A 19,358-nucleotide genomic window follows, 5' to 3' on the forward strand; every position below is an offset into this window, starting at 1 on the left:
GCCAGGATAGTCTCGATCTCCTGACCTCATGATCCGCCCGTCTCGGCCTCCCAAAGTGCTGGGATTACAGGCTTGAGCCACCGCGCCCGGCCGGTTCTGTTTTTTTGGTTTTTTTTTTGAGAACCCCGACTAATGCACAAACCAACAGTTTTTCCCACAACCATTCCCTATTCCTCTGCAGACTTGCTACCCAAAGTGTAGTCTGCGGATCAGCAGCAGTGGCATCGCCTGGTATCAGAAACAATTCCAGACACCACGCCAGGCACTGAATTCAAATCTACATCTTAACCCTCAGGCGATGTATCTGTGTATAAAGTTTGAGAAGTACATCATAACTTCTTTGGGGCTTATTTATTTATTTATATTGAGATAGGGTCTTCCTCTGTCACTTAGGCTGGAGTGCAATGGCGGACCTCGGCTCACTGCACCTTGCTGCTTCCCGGGTTCGAGCGGTCCTCCTGCCTCAGCCTCTTGAGTAGCTGGGATTACAGGCGCCCGCCACCATGCCCAGCTAATTGTGTTTTTAGTAGAGAAGGGGTTTCACCATGTGGCTCAGGCTGGTCTTGAACTCCTGAGCTCAGGTGATCCACCTGCCTCGGCCTCCTAAAGTGCTAGGATTACTGGTGTGAGCCACTGCGTCCGGACACTTTGGGGTTTTTCGTTGTTTGTTTGTGTTTCTGAGACAGGGTCTCAGTTGTCCAGGCTGGAGTGCAGTGGCGTGATCTCAGCTCACTGTAACCTCCACCTCCTGGGTCCAAGCAATTCTCCTGCCTCAGCCTCCCTAGTAACGGGGACTACAGGCACGCACCACCATGCCCGGCTAATTTTTTTGGTATTTTTTGGTAGGGGTAGGGTTTCACTGTGTTGGCTAGCCTGGTCTCAAACTCTTTACCTCAAGTGATCCACCCACCTCAGCCCCCCAAAGTGCTGGGATTACAGGCGTTAGTCACCATGCCCAGCCACATCATCACTTCTTTGAAAATGCAAAACCACCTGGGAAGAATAACACTATTAAAAACTGCTTGGTAAAGGAGTTGGTTTAACCAAGGCTTTCTTACCTGAGGACAGATTTTTGGGAGTCGGGTGAAAGAGGACCTAAAAATCAAGAAGTCAGGATATTTTCCCAGCAGCGATAGGTCTTCAATTACAAAGAAGAGACCAAGGAAGCCTCAATATGCAAACTAGCATGTCCGACTAATACAGATAAACTGAAGGTCAGAGAGGCAGGGCTGGCCAAATCAGGCCACACTACATTCACAGAGCGAAGCAGTGCCCCCTCTTTGTAATTTGCTTTATTGCATTTTATTTTCTGTGTTTTCACTGAAATGGCAGTTTGTGGAGAAACTCTCCGACTTGGCTGCGAACAGGCTCGAAGCAACAGCAACACTTCTGCAGAATTGGCAGGGACAGTGCTATGGAATATTTCAGAAACTTCAAGGCAAAGGGACAAACAAGTAACAAAAAGAAAAACACACACACACACACCTTCTAAATGTATTTTCAGAGGAAAGAGCTTTCACTGGGAAGGGACCCGTGGGTCTCCAAAAGAAAACCAATTAGGTTTCATTTTTTCTGCTTCCGCACTCCAGCCTGATGATTAATTCACCAGCATGGGACAGAACAAAAGCTCCTCTTAAACTGTAACTGCTGCATGGGGTGGGTTTCTACGATGATGTTGCAGATCTTGGCCTAATGGGCTTTTTCTTCACTGACACACAGGGTTCAATATTCCTGCCAGCCCCGTGACGTAAGAGTTGAAGCTGTCCCCTTTCCCACCTCCTCAGCACCCGGACCAGGCACGATGCAGGGACACGCAGGGCACGTGCCTGCAGCTCCACCTGCCTCAGACCATGTGTTCATTCTCTATCCCGTAGAAGTGTCATTGCTCCCCCAGCCTAACAGAATAACGTGGAAAAGGCTGGGATGTAGCCACACTGCCCCAGCAAAACAGTCCCTAGGCTTAGAGACGCTGCTCTTCACAGGCAGGCAAACTAGGACAGTGGAGCCACAGAAATGAGCCTCTCTTTCTGGGGATAACGTGACGGCTTCAGTTCCTATCCATATGGAGTTACTGCCCTCTCTCTCTGTCTCCCCCACCCCGACCCATCCCCCCCCAACTCTCTCCTCTCCCTCTCCCTAAAGAGGCAGTAGTTAAAGGCAAAGAGCCTGGTGATTAAAAAGCAGACTCTGCCCTAAATCAAGACCTTTCTTCTGTTCCTTACCAGCTGTGTGACCTTGGCAAGTTAGTTAACATCTCTGTGCTTCATTGCCCTCATCTGTAAAATAAGGCTCATACTAGTGTATTTCTCATAGGGATGGAATGAGTTGATGCAGTAAAGAACTTAGTACCTGGCCCATTTTAGAGACACTGGATCCTTGGCTCATCTACAAAAAGCCAGACTCACTATCAAAAGGCATACTAAGGCCAGGCGTGGTGGCCTCCCAAATCCCAGCACTTTGGGAGGCCAAGATGGGCGGGTCACTTTGAGGTCAGGAGCTGGAGACCAGCCTGACTAACATAGTAAAACCCCATCTCGACAAAAAATACAAAAATCAGCAGGGCATGGTGATGGACACTTGTGGTCCCAGCTACTCAGGAGGCTGAGGCAGGAAAATCGCTTGAACCCGGGAGGCAGAGGTTGCAGTGAGCTGAGATTGCACCACTGCACTCCAGCCTGGGTGACAGAGTAAGACTCAGTCTCAAAAAAAAAAATTAAAAGGCCCACTGGGATTCTCTCGCTAGAGCCCCCAAAAGTCTGCTGAAATCAACCTGTCCAAAATCTCATCATCTCCACCCCACCCCATTCCCCAAACAAGAACAAACAAATGCCACTGATTTCTTCTTTCATTTCCCAAGCAGGCAGTTGTTAGCCTTACCATCTAACGAGGTACTGCCCAGGCTGGAAGAATGGGAGGCAGCTTTGACTTGACCTTCCCCCTTTACCTCTCATCTGATAAATGCTGAAGCGGTTTCTGGATCTCTCTTCAGAATGACTGTGGACCCCATTTCTCCACAAGCCTCTGCTACTCCCTGAGCCTCCTTTATTTTAGATTTTAGATTTAACACGGGGTCTCACTCTGTCACCCAGGCTGGAGTGCAGTGGCACAATCACGGCTCACTGCAGCCTCAGCTTCCCAGGCTCAAGTGATCCTCCCACCTCAACCTCCTGAGTAGCTGGGACTACAGGCAGCAGCCACCAAGCCTGGCTAATTTTTAAATTTTTTGTAGAAAGGGAGGTCACATTAGGTTGCCCAGACTGGCCTCGAACTCCTGTGCTCAAGCAGTCCTCCCACCTCCGTCTCCCAAAGTGCTCGGATGACAGGTGTGACCCACTGCGCCCCGAGTCTTCTTTAGAAGGTACAGAATGTGCACTGATTCGAGATGTGTGGTGATTTAACATTTAAAACTGCCTGTTTTGTGCTATGTAACAGACTGGGGCTGAAGGAAGGGAGAAATACAGAGACGCACTGCAGACACACGGTGATAGAGGAGGGTCAGCAGGGGAAGCAAGGACTGACATGCTGACAGCCGGGCCAGGCAGCTCAGCGCTGCACAGGGGCTGATGTGGGTGCTTGCTTCAGTTTCCCATGTCAGCAATGTCCTCCCGATGATGGTAAGGCTAAGAACTGCCTGCCTGGGAAACCAAAGAAGAGATCAGTGGGGTTTGTTTGTTCTTGTTTGGGGAATGGGGTGGGGTGGATATGAGATGATGGGCAGGTTGATTTCAGCAGACTTTTGGGGGCTGTAGGAAGAGAATCCTAGTATGCCTTTTCATTTTTTTTTTTTTTTTTTTAGACTGAATCTCACTCTCTTGAGGTTTGAGTTTACTCGGTAAGTACTATATTACTTGCTTCAGGCTACCATAACAGAATACCGTAGACCGTGTGGCTTAAACGACAGACATTCACTGCCTCCCAATTCTGGAGACTAGAAGTTCAAGATCAAGGTGCCAGCAGATTTGGTTTCTCCCGAGGCCTCTCTTCTTGGCTGGCAGACAGCCGCATTCTCGCTGTGTCCTCACGTGGCCAGGTGTCTCTCTGGGTCCAAACTTCCTCTTCTGATAAGGACACAAGTCAGATTGGATTAGGGCCCACCATCATGGCCTCATTTTCACTGAATCACCTCTTTAAAAGGCTTATCTCCAGCCAGGTGCGGTGGCTCATGCCTGTAATCCCAGCACTTTGGGAGGCCGAGGTGGGCGGATCACGAGGTCAGGAGATGGAGACCATCCTGGTTGAAACCCCGTCTCTACTAAAAATTAAAAAATAGCTGGGTGTGGTGGTGCATGCCTGTAGTCTTAGCTACTCGGGAGGCTGAGACAGGAGAATCCCTTGAACCAGGGAGGCAGAAGTTGCAGTGAGTTACGATTGCGCCACTGCACCCCAACCTGGCGACAGAACGAGACTCCATCTCAACAAATAAGTAAATAAAAGGCTTATCTCCAAATACAGCCATATTATGAGGAACTGGGGGTTTAGGCTTCAATGGATGAATTTTGAGGGGACACAATTCAAGCCATAAATAGTACCCAACACCCCACCCATGTCTTCTCCATGCTATAAAGAATAAGCATGCAGTCTGGGCGTGGCAGCTCACACCTGTAATCCCAGCACTTTTGGAGGCCGAGGCAGGTGAATCCCTTGAGCCTAGGGAGTTTGAGACCAGCCTGGGCAACATGGTGAAACCCCGTTTCTACCAAAAATACAAAAATTAGCCAGATGTGGTGGCGTGCACCTGTGGGCCCAGCTACTTGGGGGGCTGAGGTGGGAGGATTATTGGAGCCCGGAAGTCGAGGCTGCAATTAGCTATGATAGTGCCACTGCACTCCTGTGTGGGCAACAGAGCAAGACTCTGTCTCAAAATAAATAAAAAGAAGAATAAGCCGGGCACGTGGCTCACACCTGTAATCCCAGCACTTTGGGAGGCCAAGGTGGGCGGATCACCTGAGGTTGGGAGTTCGAGACCAGCCTGACCAACATGGAGAAACCACGTCTCTACTAAAAATACAAAATTAGCTGGGTGTGGTGGTGCATGCCTGTAATCCCAGCTACTCAGGAGATTGAGGCAGGAGAATCGCTTGAACCTGGGGGCGGAGGTTGCGGTAAGCCAAGATGGTGCCATTGCATTCCAGCCTGGGCAACAAGAGTGAAACTATTCTGTCTCAAAAAAAAGAAGGAGAAGGAGGAGGAGAAAGAGAAAAGAAGAAAAAGAAGAAAGACACCACAACTGAGTATTTGGAGCGATTTAGATACCCCTTCCCTTTGAGTTTCTGCCTGTTTTTTGTTGTTGTTGTTGAGTAACTGTTGAATTAAATTAAATTCTTTGGTTGGTTAGCAAAGGGTCATGGAAAAAGTGTCTTCCCAGAGGCGTTTCTTCTTTTTTTAAAAAAAAAGAGGGGGGGGGAATACATTATTGAGATTTCCAAGGGTTTCATTCAAAAGCCTGTGAGTAAAGGAGAATAATGGTTATGAAGATTCGTATCAAACAAGGGCCAAAGGCAGGGTGCAGGAGCACAGTGCCTGGAGCCTCAGGCAGAGACCTTCCCTGCTTGGGAAAGGAGCCCTTTCTGACTGCCCTCCACATACCCCGCATTAATCCATGGCGGTTACTCTGCTCCCATCTATAGGTGCCCTTCAATAGCTACATTATTCATTCCTTTCAGCATATAAGTTAATTTTTCCCCATCTAAAACAAGTGCTGCTTTTATCCTTTCAAAACTCATGGCATGTAAGAAGCAACATTCCAGGCCCTGTTATTGCAAATGATTGGTCAAGCCTCAGTATTCTAACATATAAGCTGGTAGCTGAAAAGCCTCGCAAACCACAGCTAGCCAGGCATTTTCCCCTGTATTTACTTCTCATTCCTGTGTCATTTCTGTGGCCAGCTGAAGGAAATCTAAAAGATGAGTGACTTTTCCTTCCCCTCATTCATTACTCCAAGATAATTCCTGACTGAAAATGCAGAACTTGGACATGATTGTAATTCATTTTCAGTAGCCAGCTAGGCTGGGTGTGGTGGTTCACGCCTGTAATCCCTGCAGCTCGAGAGGCTGAGGTGGGAGGATCACTTGAGCTCAAGAGTTCGACACCAGCCTGGGCAACAGAGCGAAATCCCATCTCTATGAAAAAAATACAAAAATGAACTCAGCATGGTGGTGCATGTCTGTAGTCCTAGCTACTGAGGAGGCTGAGACAGGAGGATCACTTGAGCCCAGGACTCAAAGCTGCAGTGATCTAGAATTGTACCACTGCATTCCAGCCTGGGTGACAGAGTAAGACCCTATCTTTAAAAAAAAAAAAAAAAAAAGTAGCCAGCTAATACATGATAAATAATCCTTTCTCTCTCTCTTTATTTATTTATTTTTTTTTGAGAAGGACTCTCGCTCTGTCGCCTAGGCTGGAGTGCAATGGTGTGATCTCAGCTCACTGCAACCTCTGCCTCCCGGATTCAAGCGATTCTCCCGCCTTAGCCTCTCGAGTAGCTGGGATTACAGGCACCCGCCACCACACCTGGCTAATTTTTGTATTTTTAGTAGAGACTGGGTTTCACCATGTTGGTTGGTCAGGCTGGTCTTGAACCCCTGACCTCAGGTGATCCGACTGCCTCAGCCCCCCAAAGTGCTGGGATTACAGGAGTGAGCCACTGCGCCCTGTCCAAAATAATCCTTTCTGTCGGAAAAAAAAAAAAAAAAGAAGTGTTTCATGTAATAAACACTGGTTCTAATCCTAAGAGAAAATGTATACAAAACAGAACTCACAAGTGTTTCTTGAAAGTAGGTCATATGGCACCAAGTGGCTGAGCACAGAACACTACACTGATCTTGATGTCTGATAAATACTATTTTCAATTTGTTTCTACTTGACCGATCTACTGTCTTTGCTTCCTATTGCTGCTGTAACTAGTGACTACAGTAGTGGCTGAAAACAACACAAATACATCACCTTAAAGTTCTGGAAGTCACAAGTCCAAAATGAGTGTCCCAGGCTAAAATCAGGGAGTCAGCTGGCATGCGTTCTTTTGGAATTACCTAGCCCCTGTGCGCATCTTCTGGGTAACCAGTAGATTTTGACTAATACTCAATTATTTGAGCATGGCTACTAAGTTAACTCTCCTTTGTTTTTTGTTTTGTTGTTGTTGTTTTGTTTGTTTGTTTGAGACGGAGTCTTGCTCCGTCACCCAGGCTGGAGTGCAATGGCGCAATCTCGGCTCACTGCAACCTCCGCCCCCAGGTTTCAGCGGTTCTTCTGCCTCAGCCTCTCAGGAAGCTGAGATTATAGGCACGCGTCACCACGCCCGTCTAATTTTTGTATTTTTAGTAGAAATGGGGTTTCACTATGTTGGCCAGGCTGGTCTCAAACTCCTGACCTCAGGTGATCTGCCCACCTAGGCCTCCCCAAAGTGCTGGGATTACAGGCATGAGCCACTGCCGGCAACTCTCCTTTGTTTTTAATGTCAACAAATCAGATAACCTTTTATTCAACCAAAAATAATCTCTCAATTACACATGCCTATATATGTAGTGAATATGAATTTGAAAATGAGGAAAAATCCAATGCAATATACCCCATCCAACATAGCCACTGTGTAACTGGCACTGGTAAACATGAACAACACTTTCATTTGTAAAGTAACCAACCTCAGCAAAATTTGTGACATTTTACAGAGTAATTGCATGTTTGTTATGGATCTGAGTCTTTAATATGAACCAACCATAAGAAATGTCAGTTTAAAATCATTACTCTTTTTGCTAGAGAGCACTGTATCTACAAACCCAAGCTATTCAAATTTCACAAATAGGCATTTTGATGCATCCGCTGGTGATTTATGTTGAATATGATTTACTCCAAAGCTTAACAATGTCAGCTTGATTCAGGCACATGAACCAATCAATGCAATGTGCAAATCCTTCAGTGTTGTTTGTCTCCACTATAAGGAGGCTCACCATTCAAGCGGTGTCCCTAATATAGATCAGTGACTGTGAAAGCCATTCTTGGTGGCTTCACTCTTTCTTCCATGCTAATGGAATGTGGATTTTGCTCGGGTGGTAATGTGCCCAATGCAGGCATATCCCCAAGGAATGAATCATGATTGGGCTAAGTCTGTCATGGATATCACATTCCAACTTGACATAGTCACATTCCTGGCTTCCCTTGCAGCTACATTCACTGTTAACTAATAATGAACTAGTATCATTACTGAGACAGGGGACATCTACTGGAATGCTTCTGAAAAATATTATTTTCCCCTACTAAAAAGGAAAAAGAAGAGAGCTTGCTGGTATCTCTCTCCTCCTTTCCGTAAGAGCTGTGGCAGTCATCATGAAGTTCTGAGGTAAAAATCCAACTAACCAGGAGGGAAGTGAAAAAGAAAGTATGGATACAGGATAACATGGTTGATTACCAGACCATCACTGGAAATGTTTACTTCCACCCTTTTTACTGAGAGAGAGAAATATATGTACACTATTATCTAAGCTGGTTTTAATTAGATTTCCTGTCATGAACAACTGAGAACATTCCTAATTGATAAAGAGTTTTGGGGAGCAAAATCCATTTAAAATAATAAAAAAAAAAATAAGAGAATTCAGCCAGGCATGGTGGCTCACACTTATAATCCCAACACTTTGGGAGGCCGAGGCAGGCAGATCACTTGAGACCAGGAGTTCAAGACCAGCCTGGCCAACATGGTGAAACCTCGTCTCTACTAAAACTACAAAAACTTAGCTGGGTGTGGTAGCACATGCCTGTGGTCCCAGCTGCTTGGAGGCTGAGACACGAGAATTGCTTAAATTCAGGAGGCGGAGGTTGCAGTGAGCCAAGATTGCCCTAGAGCACTCCAGTCTGGACAACAGAGTGAGACTCTGTCTCAAAAAAAAAAAGAGAATTCCCTACAATTTAGAAAAAGCTTTTCCTGTGTTAATAATAATCTCTTCAGGCCGGGCTCAGTGGCTCACACCTGTAATCCCAACATTTTGGGAGGCTGAGGCGGGTAGATGTCTTAAGCTCAAGAGTTCAAGACCAGCCTGGACAACATGGCAAAACTCCGCCTCTACAAAAAATACAGAAACTCAGCTGGAGGTGGTGGTGTGTGCCTGTAATCTGAGCTACTCAAGAGGCTGAGTTGGTAGGATCACCTAAGCCCAGGAGGAGCTCAAGGCTGCAATGAGCCATGACCATTTCACTGCATTCCATCCTGGGTGACAAAGTGAGACACCGTCTTAAGAGAAAATAATAATAAAATAATAATAACCTTTTCAATAGAGCTGGCAACCTGTTTTGAGCTCTAGTCTTTTAAATGCACCCTTTCTCTTTTTTTTTTTTTTTTTTTTGAGACGGAGTCTCACTCTGTCACTGAGGCTGGAGTGCAACTGTGCAATCTCGGCTCACTGCAACCTCTGCCTCCCAGGTTCAAGAAATTCTCCTGCCTCAGCCTCCTGAGTAGCTGGGATTATGTACACCTGCCACCATGCCCAGCTAACTTTTGTATTTTTGGTAGAGACGGAGTTTCACCACAGTGGCCAGGCTGGTTTCGAACTCCTGACCTTGTGATTCGCCTGCCTCAGCCCCCCAAAGTGCTGGGATTACAGACATGAGCCACCGTGCCCAGCCTAAATGCACCCTTTCAACCCAAATCATGTTTAACACATAACTTCCTAGTTATTCTGAAGTATTGAAGAGTCTGAGGATTTAATGTTTATTTAGGTGGCAAATTACGGACTTCCTTCCATTCATTTTTAACCCAATGACTGGACAGTGCACTATTTCAGAATTTATTTATTTATTTATTTGAGACAGAGTCTCGCTCTGTCACCCAGGCTGGAGTGTGGCGCGATCTTGGCTCCCTGCAACCTCTGCCTCCCAGGCTCAAGTGATTCTCCTGCCTCAACCTTCTGAGTAGCTGGGATTACAGGTATGTGCTACCACACCCGGCTAATTTTTATATTTTTAGCAGCCTTTTGTATATTAGCAACCTTTTTAACCGGAGAAAATAATGATATTTTTCAGAAGCATTCCAGTAGATGTCCACTGTCTCAGTAAAGGTACTAGTTCACTAGCAGTTAACAGTTTAATAGAGACAGGGTTTCACCATGTTGGCCAGGTTGCTCTCCTGACCTCCGGTCATCTGCCCTCCTTGGCCTCCCAAAGTGCTGGGGTTACAGGCGTGAGCCACTGTGCCCAGCCCCAGAATTTCTTATAATGTGGTGGAGCAGAAAGCACAATCCACGATGCCAAACCATGGACCAACGCTTCACCACTGTTGTTTCTGATCATCCATTTCTCCCCTTTATTCCATTTCTTGGCATCCTTTCTTCACTTCCCCTATCACTCCATCGTCAATTTCTTTTTTTTTTTTTTTTTTTTTTTTTTTTTTTTTTTTTTTTTTGAGACGGAGTCTTGCTCTGCCACCCAGGCTGGAGTGCAGTGGCCGGATCTCAGCTCACTGCAAGCTCCGCCTCCCGGTTTACGCCATTCTCCTGTCTCAGCCTCCAGAGTAGCTGGGACTACAGGCGCCCGCCACCTCGCCCGGCTAGTTTTTTGTATTTTTAGTAGAGACGGGATTTCACCGTGTTAGCCAGGATGGTCTCGATCTCCTGACCTCGTGATCCACCCGTCTCGGCCTCCCAAAGTGCTGGGATTACAGGCTTGAGCCACCGCGCCCGGCCTCCATCGTCAATTTCTAGTCCTTCCTGAAATTGCTTCCTTAAAAATCAGCAAGGCCCTTCCAGTCAAATTCAAAGACTTTACTCAGCTTCTCTCCACTTAGTGCCTGTATTCAGTGCTACTGTGGGTTCACCAGAGCCCAACCTCTTTCTTGGACTCCTGTCCCCACAACCTTGCTCCCTCAGAGAGATAGTCCATGCCTAGGGCTTTGGACATCCCCTCTTCATTAGAAGTGGTAGGAAAGCAGTAGTCAGAGCACCTGATTTGAAGACCAACTTTTATCTCTCACTGGCTGGGAGGCCTTGTGTGAGTCAGTTTCTCTGAACTTCAATTGATGAACTTGTGAAACAGCTGGTCTACCTGTCCTTAAGAGGCATGTTTTGAGGTGCTTTCCAGCCCCTCATCTGAGACCTCCTCCCTGCTCCATGACCTGGGCAACCATGACCCTGAGGGTAGATTATTGGCCTAAAGGGGAATGCCCAAGGAGAGGCAATATATTGACTGGTCAATAATCAAAAGTATTCTCTCTTTCTCAAAAACCTGGGCAAAGGGCCGGGCATGGTGGCTCATGCCTGTAATCCCAGCACTTTGGGAGGCTGAGGTGGGCAGATCATGAGGTCAAGAGATCAAGACCATCCTGGCCAACATGGTAGAACCCCGTCTCTACTGAAAATACAAAAATTAGCTGGGCATGGTGGCACGCGCCTGTAGTCCCAGCTACTGGGGAGGCTGAGGCAGGAGAATCGCTTGAACCCGGGTGGCAGAGGTTGCAGCGAACCAAGATCGCGCTACTGCACTCCAGTCTGGCGTCAGAGCAAGACTCTGTCACAAAAAAACAAACAAACAAACAAAACCTGAGCAAAGAGACCTAGAGCAGGTAGTCTAATGGCAGGCATGGGAAAGAAAAGGTGAGGCTATCGGGCTGGCAGGCTGAGGCAATATGAACACATTGCCCCATTGTTCTCACTGGGACACACGATGAGTAATGAGACAATAATAGCAGCCTGCTGAGGAAAGCAGGAGAGCACTAGTCACAGAGAGGTCCAGGATGGGAGGCCATCCTGGGTCCGAGTCTTATCCTAGTTCCTGTGTCCTTTGGTTCCGTGAGACATCCTTGAATCTTTACAGTCTACCCCTTTTATTTGTACCAACTCCTCTATCTGATCCTGTCAGAAAATCTTGACCACTCAGAGCCTCACATAAGAGTGATGAGAACAGGTAACTAGAATACATCCAACCAGTTTCAGTTCAACAAAAGATCTTCCTCCCTCGGGAAACCTCTTCTGTGTTCCATGGGCCCCCAGAAAAATCCATAAAGTACTTTCTGAGCATTTAGTGTGGGTTCAGGTTGATGGCCTGATGGGATTTGGGAACAGGGAAGGAGGGACATGGTAAGAGTTAGACCAAGGCAGATGTAACCCTAGCGAAGCAGCTACGTTGTCTGGGGTATATATCCTGGGGTTTGTTGTCGCGCGCCAGGAAAATGTAGGACACAGACACACAGGAGGCGTTTAGGAGCGGAGGTTTAATAGGTAGAAGAGAAAGAGAAACAGCTCCCTCCATAGAGGAAGAGGCCTCTGAGCAGAAAGGACTGATCAGAAAAGGACCAGCAGTGATGAATACCCTGAATTTTATAGCCTGGTTTGAGGAGGTGGTGTCTGATTTACATAGGGCTCATAGATTGGTTCGATCCGGTACGACATTTACATAGTGCGTGGAGAAGGCTGGTCTCCCCCACCCTAATCTTATGCAAATGGGCTTTCCAGTTGATGGCACCATCTTGTCTGCTCTTTACAGTACCATGACTGACAGAAGATGGAGCCGCCATTTTGAAAAAGTCTAGTCCCCCAGGCAAGCTCCCAGCTTGCTTGTCTATGTCTGCGGTTTGACTTTACAGGCTGCTCTTTGTTAGAAAAATAATTGGGGGCTGATTTTCATTAAAAAGAAAAGCCTTCTGGGCAGGGTGGCTCAAGCCTGTAATCCCAGCACTTTGGGAGGCTGAGGCGAGCAGATCACCTGAGATCGGGAGTTCGAGACCAGCCTGACCAACATGGAGAAACCCCATCTCTACTAAAAACACAAAATTAGCCAGGCATTGTGGTACATGCCTGTAATCCCAGCTACTTGGGAGGCTGAGGCAGGAGAATCACTTGAACCCGGTGTCTGGACGAATGGAGGCAGGATGGGGCACTTCCGGGTTCTTCATCACCAACTTTTCCCACACGCACGAAAATGCAGCCAGCGCCCGGGAAGGTGCAGACCAACCGGGCATGCGCCAGGTGACGTCACTCCGAAGCGACCAAGATTTACCTGGTCGCACCTGCGGAACGCCCGTGCCCCGCCTATTGCCCTCCCACTCCTAGAAAAGCCGCTCCGGGCAGACGCGCAGCGCGAACTTCCTTAGTCCCCACTCCTGTCGGGACTGCAGGAACCTCGTCCGAGAGCTTCAGCGGGCGACTCTCTTGGCCTCCTTTGCCGGAGGCCGACAGACCTCTCCCTACCCACCTTCTTCCCTGAAGCTAGGTGACCAAAAATAAATTTGCAGTTTTGCTCCTACCCTTGCCTACTTGCTGGTTCTTTTGTGCCCGCTCTGGTGGTCTTAGAAACACAAATCACCCGGGAGGCGGAGGTTGTGCTGAGCCAAGATTGTGCCATTGCACTCCAGCCTGGGCAACAAGAGCAAAACTCCATCTCAATCAGTCAATCAATCAATAGAAAAACCTTATGGACGACTCCCATGCCCTTACTATCTGCCTAAGTCATTTCTTTTTTTTTTTTTTTTTTTTGAAATGGAGTCTCACTTTGTCAACCAGTCTGGGGTGTAATAGCGTGATCTCGGCTCACTACAACCTCTGCCTCCCGGGTTCAAGCGATTCTCCTGCCTCAGCCTCCTGAGTAGCTGGGATTACAGGCACCCGCCACCACACCCAGCTAATTTTTGTATTTTTAGTAGAGACGGGTTTTCACCACGTTGGCCAGGCTGGTCTCGAACTCCCGACCTCATGTAATCCACCTACCTCGGCCTCCCAAAATGCTGGGATTACAGGCGTGAGCCACTGTGTCCGGCCAGTAATTTCTTCTTAACTCCTATGTCACTAGTGTGGGAGGAGGGGAGGAGGCAAGGAACAGGACAGAGAAAGCACAGTCGCCTAGAGTTGTCATTGTTTTGTCTGCTTGGCACATGTCTTCTCCTCCTTTCTTCTAGTATTAGGAACTCTCTTTCTCACGGAGAACCCATTAACCTGTTCCCATGTGATTTAGCTGGAGTTCTTCCAGCAGCATCATATGAGTGAGCACATGGCCAACCCTCCCAGGCCAATCAAAGTGCATGCCATTTTCTGGGTTACTGTGATGGGTTGAGGGGTGGGCTCAAAAGCTGTGAGTCAGAACCTAGCTGGGCCAGTTGGAATTGCTCCTCCAGTTTTCCTATGGAACTCTTGGGAGAACGATATTTTCTCTAGAGCAGAAGCCATGAAGAAAGCTAAGCTGAGAGCTGTCAGAGATGATCTTGGCCTCCATGCGGAGCTATCTGGCCAGAGAATATGGCCCAAAGGAAAGCAGAGATCACAGAGAAGCGGGGGGACAGGAAAGGGGTCTAAATGGCATAATTTGACTTCCTGAATCCAACTCTACCTGAAGCCATTCCCATTCCTTACTTATGCTGCCCAGATATGGGGAACTAATACATCTCTTTTTTTCCTTACAGCAGTTTGAATTGCATTTATATCACTAGCAAAAAAAAAAAAAAAAAAAAAAAAAACCTTGACAAAGATGGAAAGTAAAGGAGAAAGACAGAGACTGGGTTGGACAGGATAGGTGGTCTCTGAGGGCCCTAAAAGCCAGGCAGAGAAGCTTGCCTTATTATGATACATAAATCCTTTCTGGAAAGAGGTGAGAAATGCTGTTATCCACCTTTAGCTCTGATTCTTCCCTTGATGTGCTGAGGGGCACTAAGAAGACTCTTTCCTTTAACTGTAAGAAGAGGGTAACAGCCACATTTCATTCCAAACCATTAATTTAATAAGTTTAGACAGAAGAGATTATTAGCCTCAGAAGGTGGTGGTTTCATTTTCTTTGAAATGTGCTTTTTCCACTTTCTACTATGTTCTATTCTTCCCTCCCTGAATGCCCACATGCAAATTAGAGAATGTTGCAATGCCCAGAGCAGAGTTGTAACATCCAGCAGTATTACAACAGCAGTTTTATATAAATGGCCATCCTCTAAGCTGTGAACATTTGATAAAGTATGCAGGCTCTTCTCATAATTAAAAGCCCAAAAGGGAACCAAGGAAACACAGAGAACATTATTCTAGTGACTTATGAAACTGGGCTGGAGAAAATCTCCTATGTCTAGAGGTGGAAGAGAGAGGATAAAAAGGAAGGAGTAGAATAGAAAATGCAAATGAGAAAAAGAGATGGCGGTGGAAAGAAGGGCTGCAGTAGAAAACGAGAGAATAGAGCAAGCAGAGGCAGAGGCAAGAAACCGAGTCTGAAAAGGAGGAGAGGACTGGGGAGTGTTTAGATCAAGACTGTTCTCTTGGCTGGGCACAGTGGCTCACGCCTATAAACCCAGCACTTTGGGTGGCCAAGGCGGGCGGATCACCTGAGGTCAGGAGTTCAAGACTAGCCTGGCCAACATGGTGAAACCCCATCTCTATTAAAAATACAAAGATTAGCCAGGCATGGTGGCGCACACCTGTAGTGCCAGCTACTTAGGGAGGCTGAGGCAGGAGAATCGCTTGAACCCGGGAGGCAGAGGTTGCAGTGAGCCAAGATTGTGCCACTGCAGTCCAGCGTGGGTAACAGAGGGAGGCTCCATCTCAGAAAAAAAAAAAAAGGCTGGGCAAGGTGGCTTACACCTATAATCCCAGCACTTTGGGAGGCCAAGGTGGGTGGATCACCTGAGGTCAGGAGTTCAAGACTAGCCTGGCCAACATGGTGAAACCCCATCTCTATTAAAAATACAAAGATTAGCCAGGCATGGTGGCACACACCTGTAGTCCCAGCTACTTGGGGAGGCCGAGGCAGGAGAATCGCTTGAACCCGGGAGGCAGAGGTTGCAGTGAGCCAAGATCACGCCAATGCACTCCAGCCTGGGTGACAGACGGAGACTCCATCTCAGAGAAAAAAAAAAAACAGGCCAGGCAAGTTGGCTCATGCCTGTAATCCCAGCACTATGGGAGGCCAAGGTGCATGGATCACAAGGTCAGGAGTTCAAGACCAGCTACTCAGGAGGCTGAGGCAGGAAAATCACTTAAACCCGGGAGGCGGAGGTTGCAGTGAGCCAAGATTGTGCCATTGCACTCCAGCCTGGGCAACAGAGCTAGACTCCATCTCAAACAAACAAAAAAAGTTACCTCTTCACTGATTTCTAATCTCCCCAGAAAATTTTTAAGGGGTTTTGATACCATATGTAGGACAGGAAGTCCTTGGATATTATGAATAAATACAATGTTTATAGAACTCTTGATTCTCAGATCATTGTAGTCAAAGTGTGTAATTTTATTTGGGGAGGATTTATGCTGAGAACTATCAGTATCTCAGAGCCTTTGATGAGGAACCCAGGAACTCCTAAAGTGTAGACCATTATCCTCTATAGAGATTAGTTAAATTTCAATCTGAGTAAGAAGAATAAAGTTTCTTTGCAAAAGAAAGCCCAAATGTCATCTTTTTCCTTCTCCATAAACACTAGGATAAGGAGAGACTTACAAGTAGAAGCTCAAGGTTGAATCTCATCTCTATCTTTGTTGCACTGAAGTAATCACTACATCCTCCTCTCTGCCTTTATCATCTGTAAAATGGGAATAATAATTGTAGCAAAGATTCTTCTAGCAATAAGATAATGCATGAGAAAGCTGTCTAAAAACTGATCTGTAGCAAGCATTCCTAAAGCACTTCTTACCTATTACAAATGTCCGAGCCAAATTCCTTTTTTTTTTTTTTTTTTTTTTGAGACGGAGTCTCGCTCTGTCGCCCAGGCTGGAGTGCAGTGGCTGGATCTCAGCTCACTGCAAGCTCCGCCTCCCGGGTTTACGCCATTCTCCTGCCTCAGCCTCCCGAGTAGCTGGGACTACAGGCGCCCGCCACCTCGCCCGGCTAGTTTTTTTATTTTTTTTTAGTAGAGACGGGGTTTCACCGTGTTCGCCAGGATGGTCTCGATCTCCTGACCTTGTGATCCGCCCGTCTCGGCCTCCCAAAGTGCTGGGATTACAGGCTTGAGCCACCGCGCCCGGCCCCTTGAGAGATCTTTTTTTTTTTTTTTTTTGAGACGGAGTCTCGCTCTGTCGCCCAGGCTGGAGTGCAGTGGCCGGATCTCAGCTCACTGCAAGCTCCGCCTCCCGGGTTCACGCCATTCTCCTGCCTCAGCCTCCCGAGTAGCTGGGACTACAGGCGCCCGCCATCTCGCCCGGCTAATTTTTTGTATATTTTAGTAGAGACGGGGTTTCACCGTGTTAGCCAGGATGGTCTCGATCTCCTGACCTCGTGATCCGCCCGTCTCGGCCTCCCAAAGTGCTGGGATGAGAGATTCTTAAAGCTCCTATACATGAATCTTTTAGAAATCTGATCTGGTGTGACTCTCAGAGCACTCTGATGACACCTGCTGGCTAGGCATGGTGTGACAAGCGTGTTCTAGTCTATGCAGATGGAGATGGTCTAGAACCCCTGAGTGGAGTACCTGAGAAACTGAGGCTGCAGAGAAATCCTGACCATCAATCTTGCTGCTCAAAGTGTGGTCCTAGGGCCTACAGCATCGGGATCACTAGGAGCTTATAAATGTGGGATCAGACTCTACCTTTTTTTTTTAGAGACAGGGTCTTGCTATGTTGCCCAGGCTGGTCTTGAACTCCTGGGCTGGAGCAATCCTCCCGCCTCAGCCTCCTGAGTTGCTGGGATTACAGGCACTGGCTCACACTCTACATTTTCATGAGATCCTCCAAGTGATTCGTGTGTGCATTAGAGTGGAAGAAACATGTTCTAGTGTTCTAGAGGACTTAATCTAGTGACTAAGCGTCAAAGGGGGACTCTAAGGAGGAAGCTATGTTAAAGAAAAAGTTCTTTGTTCTTTTTTTGAGACAAGAGTCTCACTTTGTCACCCAGACTGTAGTGTAAAATGGTGCTATCACAGTTCACTACAACCTCTGCCTCCCAGGCTCAAGAGATCTGCCCACCTCAGCCTCCCGAGTAGCTGGGGCCACGGGCATGAGCCACCACGCCTGGCTAATTTTTGTATTTTTTGTAGAGACAAGGTTTCACCGTGTTACCCCGACTGGTCTTGAACTCCTGAGCTCAAGCGATCCACCCACCTCAGCCTCCCGAAGTGCTAGGATTACAGGCATGAGCCACTGTGCCTGGCTGAAAAAATATTCTAGCTCCACATAGGGCTAGCGAGTCACAGAAAGCTTGGCACTTCTGCTGTTTCTGGTCCAAGCCTTTCATTACACTAATGCATAAACAGGCCTATTGCCCCAAAACAGTTTTTCTTATTTTCATTTTTATCCCGTTTTATACTTATTCTATTGAAGTCATTTTTCCTCCCAGAGGAATATTCCTACAATTCTGTAATGAAATGATAGGAAAACAGGATTCCCATTACCAAAAATTTGCTTTAAGATCTTAGTTTTCAAAATACAAAGGCTTCTTAGACGTGTTTGTGTGTGTGTGTGTGTGTGTGTGTGTTTTATGTTCCGTGTACTGGTCATACCTACAAATAACAAATAATAATAATGATAATAGCATGGCCGGGCGCGGTGGCTCACACCTGTAATCCCAACACTTGGGAGGCCGAGGCAGGGGGATCGCGAGGTCAGGAGTTTGAGACCAGCCTAGGCCAACAATAAAGCCCCGTCTCTACTAAAAACACAAAAATTAGCTGGGCATGGTGGCACATGCCTGTAGTACCAGCTACTCGGGAGGCAAGACAATCACTTGAACCTGGGAGGTGGAGGTTGCAGTGAGCTGAAATTGCACCACTGAACTCCTACCTGGGCCACAGAGTGAGAATCCATCTCAGTCATAATAATAACAATAAAAATAGCACAAGGGAAGCAGGACTGGTGCTCTCCTCACAAACACCTGATACATTCATTTCTGTTGCCTTGTCTGTAATAGAAATAGATTCTAGGTAATATAAGCAAAAAAGAAATAAACAAAGGAAATGTATTAGATGGATATGGTGGTAGCTTATAGAAAAACAGGACCAGCTGAACAACGACATCTCACAAAGGACAGGAAACAGGGTATTAGGTGTCCAGGAAGCTGGTGTTTCCAGGACAACACCTTTGGGACAATTGTTTTCAGCCCTGCCTGTGTCACTGATCAGTATACAAATTCTGGGGATAGAGAGTCTGTTAGACCTCGCTTGGTTCATGTCCAGCCTTTGGATAAATAAGGGCAGGACATTCTGATTTCAGGACTCCCCAAAAGTGTATCTGCTGAGAAAGGCTGGGTTGAGCATCCATTTTGGTTAGTTGAACGTGATCACGCCCAAGTCATTTCAGTTGTTGCAGATTTTGACTGTCACCCTGAGAGAGGGGTAAATCCCCAAAGGAAAACTGAGGTTTTCAACAGGGTGCGGTGGCTCGTGCCTATAATCCCAGCATTTTGGGAGACTGAGGTGGGCGGATCACATGAAGTCAGGAGTTTGAGACCAGCCTGGACAACATGGTGAAGCACTGTCTCTACTACAAAATTCAAAA

Source organism: Trachypithecus francoisi, unplaced genomic scaffold (assembly GCF_009764315.1).
Source record: "Trachypithecus francoisi isolate TF-2019V2 unplaced genomic scaffold, Tfra_2.0 Lachesis_group14, whole genome shotgun sequence".
In the NCBI taxonomy this organism is placed as follows: domain Eukaryota; kingdom Metazoa; phylum Chordata; class Mammalia; order Primates; family Cercopithecidae; genus Trachypithecus; species Trachypithecus francoisi.